Source organism: Phalacrocorax aristotelis, chromosome 2, assembly GCF_949628215.1.
Source record: "Phalacrocorax aristotelis chromosome 2, bGulAri2.1, whole genome shotgun sequence".
Taxonomy (NCBI): domain Eukaryota; kingdom Metazoa; phylum Chordata; class Aves; order Suliformes; family Phalacrocoracidae; genus Phalacrocorax; species Phalacrocorax aristotelis.
Genome location: NC_134277.1, coordinates 40083912 through 40097161, shown reverse-complemented (window position 1 = coordinate 40097161; position 13250 = coordinate 40083912). Strand labels below are relative to the sequence as shown.

Here is a 13250-nt window from a genome sequence, read left to right as displayed (position 1 = left end):
AATTTTTCTTAGAACCATAGTCTTGAACATTTTTTGTGTGTTTATAGCCAGCTGTAGTGTGCTATTGTACTCTGTACAATTTTTTTGGTCCTATTAAGAATGAATTAAGCACTTTCTAGAAAATACATCTAACAATATCAAGTTACCAAAATTTGTAAAATACACATTTTTAAGTTCAGTCACAGGAGGAGGAATTCAAAAGAATGCTGAGAAATAGCCAAGAATTGCAGGTTGATATAATTTTCAGGTTGAATAATGAAGAAATCTTCATAATGCTTAAACTGTTAGAGTTGTCTCTCTACCACTATTGTCGTCTTAAAAAATAAATAAATTGAGCCACGTGGACTTTGTTTCCATCTCTGTTATTACATGATTATGTGAAATACTTATTTGACTTTAAAAAAATTACTAGTTTCAGTCAACTGAGTTTTGGTTCTATGGAAATTTCCAGAAGAAATCCAATGCCTTAGGTCACTTGAATCCCTTCAAGTCAAACTAAAAATTAAAAATGTTTTTAGAATTTTTTCATGAAGTACCTTTATTCTCCATCTAAAGGTCAATTCCAGAAGTCTGGTACTGGGACTGCTACTCCAGCTTTCTCGTTGCTGCTGGTTGCTGGGCCTTATTCCAACGCTACTTGAATGTGCAGAGAATATAATTCTGAGGACAACTGTCTCCGTTGTGTTTGAGCACCTGCCACTATGTGAGTTAATTTTTCTATGTTTAAAAAAATAAAAACAAACTGAGTTTGTTTCGTTTTCATTAATGTCATATTTACACATTTAGCATTTATAAAAATGATGTTTGTTTTGTTTTTCCTATGCTTGTCCAAAAATTAATTTAAATACCCTTTCTGTAAAACAACTATCTTATTTTACAAACATAGGTGCTTTTCTCCCCACTTTACTATGCGAAATTTTAAAAGACAAGTGAAAATTTTGACTGTAGTATTTGGTTTTAAAAGTGATGGATAACCATATTGAAGCCTGCTTTCTACAGAACTGGTGAGACGTAGATAGTGTCAGTGGGAGCTGTCTTTGCTTTCTCCCATAATATGCCCTAAGTCCCAACCTGGAGGGGCAATTCACTATCTAACTGAAACCTCTCCTTACATTAACAACATGGCAGTGTTTAGTAATGATACAGTGTTTGCTGTTAAAGACTTGCCAATTTTGCCTTAAATAGCTAGATTGTATTACCTCAATTTGCCATATTCCCTCTGTTTAGTTTGGAATTACCTTGCAAATGTTAAGGTGATACTATTGAATTGTATAAAGGAATTAGAAAGTTGAAATACTAGGAATGTATATTGAAAGTACTAGTCTGCAGTATAAAGAACTGGTCTACAGAAAAAAAAAAAAGAACAAGTAACTAAAGGCCAGGAAACGTAATTTTAATAGGAATAATTTTTTTGCTTTTACTGACTTCCATCAGTGACCCTAGTTATTTTTCGTTCATACTGCTCTGCATAATTTAAAACCCTTTCTGAACTGATTTTTTGAGGCATACATGTGCTTGTGTTTTTGTATGTATAATTTCTGTACCTTTTAAGCGTAGTTAGTATTTTCTAGTCTTGCAATAAAATCGAGAACAGTATGCAGTACATTAAAGAAATAGAGCCTATGCATCAGAACAATGTTCATGCCTCACTCAATTCTTAATGTAAATTAGTAGGAACATTGGTTATCCATTTGAGAAATTGAGTTGGTATAAAAATAAAAATGCACTTATGGTGTGTGGTGCTTTGTGTATCATCTTGGGAGTGTTTTGCTGTTTATCTGTCACTTGCATTAGAAAAAGCAGTCACTGGCTGCAGGTGACATTAAAAATTAAAGGTTAACCTCAATTTCTTTACTGACCAGACATGGGGCAGAAAGTTCTTCTGGATGTGTGCCTGAATTTTGGAACTGTCAAAAAGAGTTGAGAAGTAAAGACTCGTGCTTTTGGTGGCTTAGTCTTTTTTGTGTGTGCGTGTGTGGTTAGACAATTTCACGATTTTCCAGTGTTGAGACTGCTTATTATAGGTTATATCAAGGTCATCTTTCATTGCATCCAACTTTGAAATTAAAAAATGATAATGCTATAGTAAATAATTATAAAGAACTCATACTGACCTGCATAATTTTGGGAGTATCTTTTTATTTTATTACTTAGAAAAAGTAATAAAAATAGCTGCTTTCCTATTACTACAGAAGACATGTCTTTCAAAAAGTAAAAATTGTTGTTGAAAATTGCTATAGCAGCTTTTGAATATTCAGGTTAGCTCAAGGTACATTCAATATAAGACAAGATTTATACACTCATGAACAAGCCTGGGAGGTCTTTCTTTAAGTATTAAGGCTTTTGACAAAGTTGGCTTCTACTCCACGGTGAGTTCAGAGTGAGCCAAATTCAGTAGTGTAATGCTGTCTCCAAGTGTTGGAGGCAGTATTCAGACCAGTGAAGAAGCCTAGTTTCAAGCAGCAGGGGTTTCCATGTAACCTACCAGACATCTTTCATTTGCAGAGTAGGTATTATGCTTGCTCAGTGGTAGACCACGCTATAGGCGTTGATACTTGAGACGCAAACTTGAAGCTGTGGCTGCTGCTCTTTCCTTCCATTTCATCTCTTGATTTTACTTACCCATGCAATAATGTAGTATGCATATAATCAATAGATCTGCTATTTCTTGTTGGCTGCTGAGTGAAAATTAGTAGAGAAGAAAGAAAAATGAAATCACCTGATACGTCTTCATGAATAAAATAGACTGCCAAAGTGCACCTGTTTTCTTTCCCCATCCCCCACCTGCTGAATGGTGAATCTCTTCTGTCCTTGGCTGTTTTGCCTCCTTACAGCACTTCTTAGGAAAACAAGAAAATAGAAATTTCATTAAGGAAAGCAATGAATATTGCTTTAGAAAAGAACATTGCAACTGACATTTTTTAAGGAACCCTAGTATTTCAGACATGTATATAACTGTTTTAAAATTATATATCCATGTGCTTGCTTCATAGTAAGCTTGACGCAGTTGTTTCAGGACTAGTGTGCTGTGGATTTTTCAGACTTTGAATTAAATCATGTTAAGAATTCTTTGGCTGGAAAGTGATAGCATGCATTTCATGTGTCTTACTTATTATTCCTAATTTGTTAAACTTATATTTAAGATGAATGATTTCTCTGAAGACAAAATGTTTTTAAATGCCAGTTATTCCGGTCTTCCCCAAGACTGGAGTTTCACTTAACACTTCCCAATTTCTTGAATTTCAGATTTTTTTTTTTTAATGTTGACATGATAATGAAACTGGCCAAACAAGTTTCACTATTGAAACAGTTTACAAGGAAACTGAAGTACTATAGCTATAGCTTTAAACATAGTTCCTTTGACTTAAGAAGTAATTAAATCCCATATAATAGTTGATAATTGTTGGCTTGTAGCCTGGCTCTAAAGTCTTCAGTTTATAAACTAGGTTATGAAACATCAGGAAACATGAACTGCGTTTTTCAGGGGAAGTATCTCAGATAATTAAATACTGGAGAAAGTGGTTATAATTTGAAATGCAGTACTTTCTAAAAAGAAATCTTTAAGTGAACTTACATATTTCCTTACAGGCTCTAGAATAGATGGCATTTTATAATTTGTCAGTTACTTCTTTTAAGTTCAAATAAACTTCTGTATCAGTCTGAAAAACAGTATCTGGTGACTTGCAATCATGTTACAGATGGCATCTTTTCTTAAACACTACAATAATCTGTGGTTCGTGGAGAAACTAAATTACCCATTTGTTACACTGTTACACAGCTCATAAAGGTCATCACACATCTGTATGAGCAGAACATTTTAAGTCTAAAAAAAACCAAAACCCAAACCCAACATGCATTCATTGCAATGTTTCCTGTTGTTGCTGATCCTACTACAGCATGGGTGATCCATGTGTCTACGTTTCATTTATAGCTGTATTGCAGAGATCAGCTATAGAGAGATATCCATAAGCTAAGGACTTTTTCTCAGATGTAGCAAAACTTGCAGGACATGAAGCTTCAAAGGATGGAAGAACAGGTCCAGGGTTGAGAGTTATTTTCAAAGCACCTCAGGACCAGTAGTTCCCATAGCTTTATTTTCAGTAGCCATTAGGTAGTCCTCATGAAGAGTAGCACTGCTGTGTGTTATTACCCCAGTCTGTTCAGACATCCTTTCTTCTCTCTTGGTACCATGTCAGGATTCATCCACTTTATGTAGCTGGTCCTCGCTTGACAAAATTGGTACTGCTTCCCATCCTTCTTTGTTCAAGTTCCTTCTGGCAATGATTTTTGTCCGCTGCATCTCCCTTGTCCCTGGCCCCTGGCAGGCTGCTGCATTTGCTTCCTGAGCCTCAGTTTGGACAGTGTGGCTCTGAAGCTTGGGCTGGCCTTGAACAGAGCCTAGCGAGGCCTGGTGGAACTTTTTACATTGTACTTGGTGCCTGCTTTATAGTTCGTTTTCATTTTAACCAGGAAACCAGCCTTGCTAGTTGGAAATCCCAGTACTAAGGAAGTCCTTACTGCTGCTTTTCAATACTTAAAGGGGGCTTATAAGAGAGATGGATAGACACTTTTTACCAGGGCCTGCAGGGATAGGACAAGGGGTAACAGTTTTAAACTGAGAGGGCATAGATTTAGGTGAGACATAACACACATTTGTGGAGAAAAGATTACTTCCTCTCTTTTCCTAAAGACATTAATCATAGAGAAATAAAATACTTGTTAAAAAATGCAAAGCCTAACACTTGGATTTTAAAAAATTAGTTATACTAAGAGTATTGGAGGAAATAGAGAGATGAGAAATGCTAAATAATTTCAGAGTTTTAAAGAATATAATGAGAAAATTGGATGAACAAGTTATACCTTTAAGTGTGTAGCTTTAAGAGCTATCTAGGTAGCTATCTGATAGAACTGGTCCTGAAATAATTAGTGTAAACACTGTCTCTCTTTTGGTTTAAGAAAGGTTTAAAGGAACTAAATTATGAGTGCAAATTTTTTTCTTATCCTGGACAAAGTGCTTTGCATAGATGGGAAACAGTGAAGCAGTGCAAGTGCAGCAGTGACCTGACCTGAGCTGGCTTTGGTGCCCAGTAAGTCCACACAACACACCACCTCTTCTGTCCTGAGTGGCATATGGAGCCCAAAGTCATGGACTAAATGACCTCAATGTGCATTTTGTGGACATTAAGGGACGTTTTACAGGGTTGGTCTGTAGACTAAGGGAATGATATCTGTATATATATCAAAGGAAGGGAAGCAGGCGGTGGTTAGTGAGGTTGTACTGGATAGTGTGGGACCGGAGCATGATGCAAATGGTATGGAATAAAGGGTTAAGATTATACTAGTTTTGGCTGGGATAGAGATAAATTTCTTCATAACAGAATCATAGAATGTCCTGAGTTGAAATGGACCCATGAGGATCATCAAGTCCAACTCCTGCCCCTGCACAGAACAACCCCAAAATTTACACCATATCTCTGAGGGTGTTGTCCACGTGCTTCTTGAATAGTGTCAGGCTTGGTGCAATGACTGCATCTATGGGGAGCCTGTTCCAGTGCTCCACCACCCTCTGGGTGAAGAACGTTTTCCTAATATCCAACCTAAACCTGGCACATCTTCCTGCCATTTCCTCAGGTCCTGTCATTATTCACCAGAGAGAAGAGATCAGTGCCTGCCCCTCCTCTTCCCTTTGTGAGGAAGCTGTAGACCATGATGAGGTCTCCCCTCAGTCTCCTCTTCTCCAGGCTGAACAAACCAGGTGACTTCAGCCACTCCTCATACGGTTTCTCCTCTAAGCCTTTCACCAACTCCATGGCCCTCCTCTGGACACTCTCTAGTAGCTTGATATCCTTAATGTAATGTCACGCCCCAAACCACACACAGTACTTGAGATGAGGCCACACCAGTGCAGAGTAGAGCAGTACAATCACCTCCCTCAACCAGCTGCAATACAGTGCTTGATGCACCCCAGAACATGGTTGGCCCTCTTGGCTTCCAGGGCACACTGTTGGCTCATGTTCAACTTGCTGTTGACCAGAACCCCCAGGTCCCTCTACCTGGGACATTCTTTATGATAAGGGTGGTAAGACACTGGAACAGGTTGCCCAGAGAAGCTCCATCCCTGGAAGTGTTCAAGGACAGGATGGGACTTTGAGCAACCTGATCTAATGGAAGATGTCCCTGTCCATAGCAGGGGGGTTGGGCTAGGTGATCTTTAGAGGTCCTTTCCAACGCATAGCAGTCTATGTTTCTACTTGAGGACAGCAAGATCTTGCCTTTGTTTTTACCTGTACTATATTTCTCTGATATAATTTCATTGTATGTCTTCTCTTTTGCATTTTGATGCCTTTCAAACTTTTTCAGAAGCATTGCACTGGTAACAAGTGGTATTGCTTGAACCCAGTCAGATGTTTCTTCATCAAGAAAACCACAGAGGGGTGAAACTGTTGGGTTACCAGTGGTATATGTTTAAACACGATTGTAATGATATTTTGGTGTGTCTGAAGCGACCCTGTTACTATAGATGTGACCATCACAGGCAGTTGTCTCTCACATGTTCAAAGCTGCAATAATGTTCCAGTAAAGTTTTAAGGAGAAAACATTTCTAAAAAACGGGCTATAGCTTCCCTTGAAAGGGAAGGGGTGCTATTTCATGGCTATTCTTGGCTCTCTTCCTTCTCCTCCCCGAGAAATACTGTAGGACTTACAGAATGCTTTGCTTCTAGGACAAATTCTTAAGGAAGGTCACAGGATTTGAGTACTTTTCAAGTTATACCGATTTGAATGTACTGAATGATATGCTGGCAGGTGCCAGTGTGCAGTTGGAGTCCAGTATTAAGGACTGTATCTCCAATGCAAGTAGCATTGTTCATTGTTGTTGTGAATGGCTAGCATTTGTAATTAGATGGAAAACAGGTGAATAACGCCAAATAGAAGTGACAGTGATGACCAACTGCCTACTAATTTAAGACCCTCCACACATTGCTGAGTACTGTTTATTCAATGTACTTATACATTAAATATATACCTTTAAACATTTCTGTAAGGTAATAGGAGCCATGATAGTCAGAAGTTATTCTTTGTTATCAGCGTTCTATTGTAATTTAATAAAATAATGTGGAACTTCATAGAACTCAGAACTTTCTGAGCAACTTCATGTGGTTTTATTAAAGGTTGCACTGAGTGATGTATCGTACATGACCTCATATTGAAGACTTTCTTTGAGAACATAATGTTTCTTCAGTTTTACAGTTTTAAAAGGAGGATTAAAATCTTTCCACTTTTGCATTATTTTTCTCAATATTATGTGTCTGATCCTGTAAGATCTTTTCTAATAAGCATTAATATAGTAAGCATTGATTCTGGTACAAATGCTTGAACTAGATTTGGGAGAAACGGATGAATGTTGTTTTATTATTGTTCAGGAACATGCATGCCTTGCAATATTGAGGGCATATAAAAGCACAATCAGAAGGTTGCTTGTGTCTTGAAACTTGCCTTATTTCTCTTTTGCAAGGGAGCTGTAGATCAGTTGCAAGAATTTCTCTACATTATAAATGTTCAAACCTTGTCTTGGGATGTTAACTAGATTATTCTAAAATCCCAGAAATACAGGCTTCAGTGGAATCCAAGCTGCAGGCAAGAACATGTTGTCATTCTCATGTAGCTGCATGTGGCAGAGGGAAGAGGGGAGTAGAGGGGACAAAAGGAAGACGATGCTCATCTCTTTACATGAATGTATTCTTCCCATAAAATGTAACAACAGAAAGTAGATCAAGACACTCTTGCTTGGAGACACTCATATCATATGACAGGAAAGTGATTTTAATTAATTTAAAATCCAGAAGCAACAGTATTTCTTTCCTGAGTAAATGGTAGGAGACCTTAATTACACATTGCTCTTGAAAGCACAGATTGCACTTAGTTTCTTCTTTGGTCATTTAGACTTAGGCTTTAGAAGATATTTAACTTCAAGCAAATACAAGGGCACTTCTCTGAATTTTCATACTATAACTGAGTTTTCTCAGTATAAATACAGATCCTTTAAATAATCAGGAATTTAGTGGAGTGTTTTGTGGTGGGTTTTTTGGGCGGGTGTGTGTGTGGGTTTTTTTGAACAAACAGAAAAGTCATACAGTATCTTCTATTAAATTTTGGCTTAAAAATTTTAAAAAGGCATTTCATTTGTAAATGTAAGTTCTGTCAAAAGCAAGGGAAAAGAATAAAATGTTTAAGTTATGAATCAGTATCTAGTTATCTCTAATCAGGATTCAGTGCTCCAGCTGAGGGTATTTTATAGTGTGAGACTTTTCCCCAGATGAATAGTGACCAACTAATTATGTATCTATATTCATTTCATCTATTAAATGCATTTTGATGAATGAAGTGTAAATGTTGAATGAATTTGTCATTATTTTTGTGCACTAAAACTGTAGATTTGAAAGTTGCATGGATTTGTAGCGTTTTGGGGGGAAGCAAGCATGTTTTCATTTTACTTCAATGTTTATTTTTTAGCAAATAAATGTTATAGACTAGCATAAATATAAAAACATCCTCATGCAAAATCTTTTTGTCATTCCAAAAGGTGATGTATTATAATACATCATTAAAAGGGGGAATTATTTATTTTCAAAAAGAAGGTTCTAATATTCAGCAAGTTTCTTCATTCATTGCATGAGTTTATTCTTGCTCTACACAAGGATCTGCCTTATGCTCCTAGAGTCTTTGACAAGAAAGTTTGACCAATGTGGTTTTTGTAACTTATCTGATACTACTCCTCTGATTTAATGCTTTCTTGAATACATCATTAATGGGCAAACTTAAAATGCAAGAGCCTGAAACACAGAACTCATGTGCAGTCTTCTTTGAAGAATTGCGATGAGAGCTGTATACAAGACTTTGGCAGTATTCAAATAGTTTTCAGCAGCCTGTTTCTTGTGACTGTTGGAATTTTCTTAATTAATGTTGAGGTTAGTTTAAGGTTTCAGTATTTTCCCTGCAGCAAATATTAGGGAGCGGTATCAGATTGACTTCACTGTTTCCTGTACAAACAAATTCTGTGAGTTTGGGGACGTCTTCTCAACTTCCCTGAAGGTTTTGCTGTTAAAAGTCCCACAGAACAACTGTCCCGTTTCACAGTATTTGTAGGGTGCTGAGAGGAAGGAAGTCCTGTTTGTTAGCCATAATTTGCACCGGTGCAGCAGTGATACCCCTACTGACTTCCTTTTTGCCAAGCGTTCAGCAGAACCTTAGGAAATTTAGTACTTTGCAGAGAAAATAAATTGGTTCAAGTAATTGTGGAAAGGGAAGTGATACTTAATGGAAGAGACAGTTCGATGATTTGGGTCATCATCTGAGTCCATAACTTCTCCACTTACCAAACTGGAACATAAACTTGAAGTCCTTTTAGATTAATTTTTATTACATGGTACATAGGTGGGAGTCACCAGAGAAGTCACAGTTCTTTTAAAGAGTTTCTCTTTGAACGTATACACAGTCCTTCATGTCAAGTTGAGTATTCGAATGAGTATGTGTTGAATAACTTGAAAAATGCCACATATAAGCAGCAGGGCTTATACGCAGGGCTGACCTGACTTGTCTTATGTGCCCAGTTTTGCTTCCTTAAGATGAGTAACATTTCTTCATTCACATAGTGGTTCTCAGGTATCAGGGAATCACCTCTTTAAAAATAACACATGTATCTGAGACTGTGGTAGTTTGAGAGCTGTTGCATTATGTATATTTGCATTTACAGTCTGAAAACGTAACCTTTTACTGAAATGCAAAAAAAAGTTCCTAATGTCAGAATATTTGGACCAATTTGATTTGACAGTTTTTCATTCTGGAAGCAGATTTTTTGCATCAGATTTACATGTTAGAAGATGGAAGGAAATACTTAGCTGACCATCACAGAAAAATCCTGACAAAGTGTACATAGAAATACACAGTTTTTGTGTGTAAGTGTATATGTGTTAAGATAGGTGTGAGAGGTAAATATTCTTCTTAACTGAAAAGTTAATTTTCCACTCTGAAGATCTTTAAAAATCATTCTATCCATTTGGTGGAACAATAGTTCAGTTAATGAAAATTGATATTTTGGAGTTTTTCATTCTTGTCTAACATCTGTAAACATGTTCCCAAACTCTACATGCAGTTCAGTAATTAACATAGTGTTTCCATGGTGTTTTGTCAATGAATAGAAAAAATACTATTTATACAGATGGGGAAAAATTTTCACTTTCATCAGCAATACAGTTGTTTGATTTTGGTGAGGTTAAAATATAAGCCATCAATGTGAAATTTGGTCTTTGTTACCTTCTTACAAAGCTCTGGAGGTTTTATGTACTCAGAATGCGCAGTGAGGTGTAGTCCGGCACCCTGTCTATACAGGGGTAAGATCGATTTAGAAACAAAGCATTTTTTCCTTTTACAGAAGATCTCTACCTCTCTGATCACAGCACTTAGTTTCTTTATTTTTTCATTGGTGTTTTCTCTCCATGTAATGTACATAGGAAGTTAATGATGAAAGAGTAGTAAAGTATTCATTGAAACTGAGAATTATAGTATTTGCAAATGTAAAATCATAATTTACATAAATGTTATAGTCAAGAACATTATGAATGTAAATATGCCTTCATTTATTCTCAGTCTTATAATGCCATTCGTTGTCCGGTGGGAGATGAAGAGTGATGTTGAGACTGCCGTTTAACCTATTATAGCAGCCTAAAAAAATTAAATAGCCTTGATGTAAATATGAGGTGGGAAAAGAGTATTCATCTCCATTAAGTGACATAAAAAAACATGGTAAGAATAACAGGCGGGTGGGTGTGCATTAAGCAGTGAAATCCCTAAATTTGGACTCTAATTATAAGCACAAGGACAATTGCCTCCTACGTACTTAAACTGTTATGAGTTTTTCAGACAGAAAATATGCTTCGCGGTTCTTCAGGCACCAAATATGAATTTTCTTTTGCTTTTTTTCTCATTTGATATATAATGCCTTCTTCCCTGCTCCTAAACGAGGCCCTAATACTAAAAAGCTGAGTTTGTTATGTTTTCCTTGGTAAGATAGGTATCTAGGCATTTTTCTAGATCTCATAACTATGCTGAGGAAGTCCTACCCATTTTATGGTGCCGTAAGCAAGTGTTGCACCATTATATTCAGATTATTTGGGGCAATTACTTTAGTTTTGATTTTTGTTTAAGAGTTTCAGCTTCATATTAATGTTATGTAGACCTGTGGATGACCTGTGGTTGATTAACGTGTTGCACTTCATAGGTCACTCCTCCTTTGTTTCTTGATTATCTGTTCTTGTAAAGATAGATAATATACTTGCACCCTTCCCTAAAATTATTTTTATGTTATGTTAGATCAAGTAATTTTTTCATATTGAGTCATCGGAGAAAAGTATGACCCATGGAATCATAAAAGAGAACAGAGCTGGTCTGTAAAACTGTCTTTTAAAGTTAATTATGTATTACAGTTTCTTTGATATTAAACTGTTTTCAGTGGAGGAGAGATAATTTTGATTATTTAGCCATTCCATCTTTCACGTAATACAAGGTAAAGTTTTAATTTTTTTTTTTTTTTTTTTAATCAAAATCATTACTTCACCTTTGGCTTGGTATTTAAGATACAAAAGGAGATACACTAAGTCCCTAGCTAATGTGATGTAGTAATTAAGATGTATTTCTAGACCAAATTTGTCTGAATTTGTTTTTCAGTAATTGTGTCTTACTATCCTTTTCTGTGCTTGATTAGAGAGTTATTGACTATTACATCTTTTCCACATGTAGTAAGCTGTAGATCTCAATCAAGTCACCTCTAATCTTAATAATAAACTAAATATACTGATCTTGTATCTCTCTCTCACACACACATAATAACAAGAAGGTTTTCCTGATTGTAATTCTTGTAATTACTGTTTGGGCACTTTTAGTTTCAACTTTCTTTTAAATTAAAGATACTAGGCCTGGTTATGGCATTCCAGTGATGCCATATGTGCAGATAATTTCAAGTCCTTAGTACTACCATATATTTCGCTGTAATGCACCCAGGGATTGTTTTTAGCTTCTTAGCTACAGCAACATAGTAAGAGCAAAAAAAGCAGTTTGTTGTTTACTATGACTTCTAAGTTCTTTAGGGATTCACTGCTTTCTAGGATGTAATCCTCCATTTTATGTGGCCTGTCTTGTATGTTCTTAATGTTCTTAAGGTAAATAAATGAAAATAATGTATTTTTTACTCTGAGATTTGATTAATTTATGCAGCTTATTGGAAAGATTTTTACTTATTTTGGTAGTCGTAGAGCTTCAGCTTTTCCCATAACAGTGAAGAGTCAGTCACCAGGTTTTTTTATATATTTTGTGTGATTGATATTTTAAAAGAGACAATAAAGGGGCCTTCAGAAAGCATTAGAGCATTAATACAGCACAAAGAAGGCTTATAATGTGTTTAGCTTTTGCTGATACCTAATGATACAGCAAAAAAGCACTCTTCGACAAGGCTGCTTTTAAAGATCCAAGGGAACCAGAGGAATTGTTAAGAATAATAGATAACATATCTTGGGTTAATTTTTTTAAATTTGTTTTTAGGAGTAGAAGCACAAAAATCCTGTCTTAATCTTTCTCTTTCTTTTAGGTATGCTGCTTATTTAGCTTTTAGTAACTTGTAATTTAAGATCACAGTTATTAGGTGTATTTCTGCATTTTATATATCGCTCCCAGATGCTACAGTATTAGTTTTTATCACTGCATATTTTATGAAATGTCAGCCTTCTGTTGGCTGTTCATGCAGCATTGTTAGTGATCAAAGCCACAACATAAAGGAGAGGAATCTAAACAGTTGGCTTATCTTTGTCCTTCATTGTGACACAATACCATAAAATTACTTTACTGTATAAAAGGCAAGCAAAGCTTCATGTAGCACACTCTGAAAAGGTGAACTTTTTGTTAGACTCAACAAAACATAAACTCTTATCGGTGATATTTTCTATAAAGAAGGCAAAGTTAGCAGTGATATCTTTTCAGTTTGGAAAAAGTTTTCATCTTTTGCTGCCTTTTTAAAGCACAATAGTCTTTTTATATTAAAATGCTATTATAAATCTATCCATTAAAACTTTTTGAAATGGAAGAAACGTTGTGCCCTTTAGAGTAATCTGTATGACGTGTTTGGAGCTTCTCCATACATACAATTAGTTAAGGCACGCTATATAATTTGAAAAGTGATAATGGGGAACATAATAGTCTTTACA

At 35.9% G+C, this 13250-nt stretch overlaps 1 protein-coding gene across 6 annotated transcripts in view; it reads left to right on the top strand.

Annotated features, from left to right (window-relative positions):
- Positions 1 to 13250, top strand: part of TBC1D5 (TBC1 domain family member 5) — a 321595-nt gene that overhangs the window by 61292 nt on the left and 247053 nt on the right. For 4 of the 6 annotated variants that reach the window (XM_075083195.1, XM_075083192.1, XM_075083193.1 and 1 more), the window contains one exon: positions 556 to 703. The exons of 1 other annotated variant lie outside the window; for it this stretch is intronic. The gene's annotated coding sequence lies outside the window, so the exon portion shown is untranslated. Of the gene's footprint in view, positions 1 to 555; positions 704 to 5631; positions 5756 to 13250 lie in introns of all 6 variants that reach the window. One more of the 6 variants, XM_075083196.1, reaches the window with a different exon arrangement.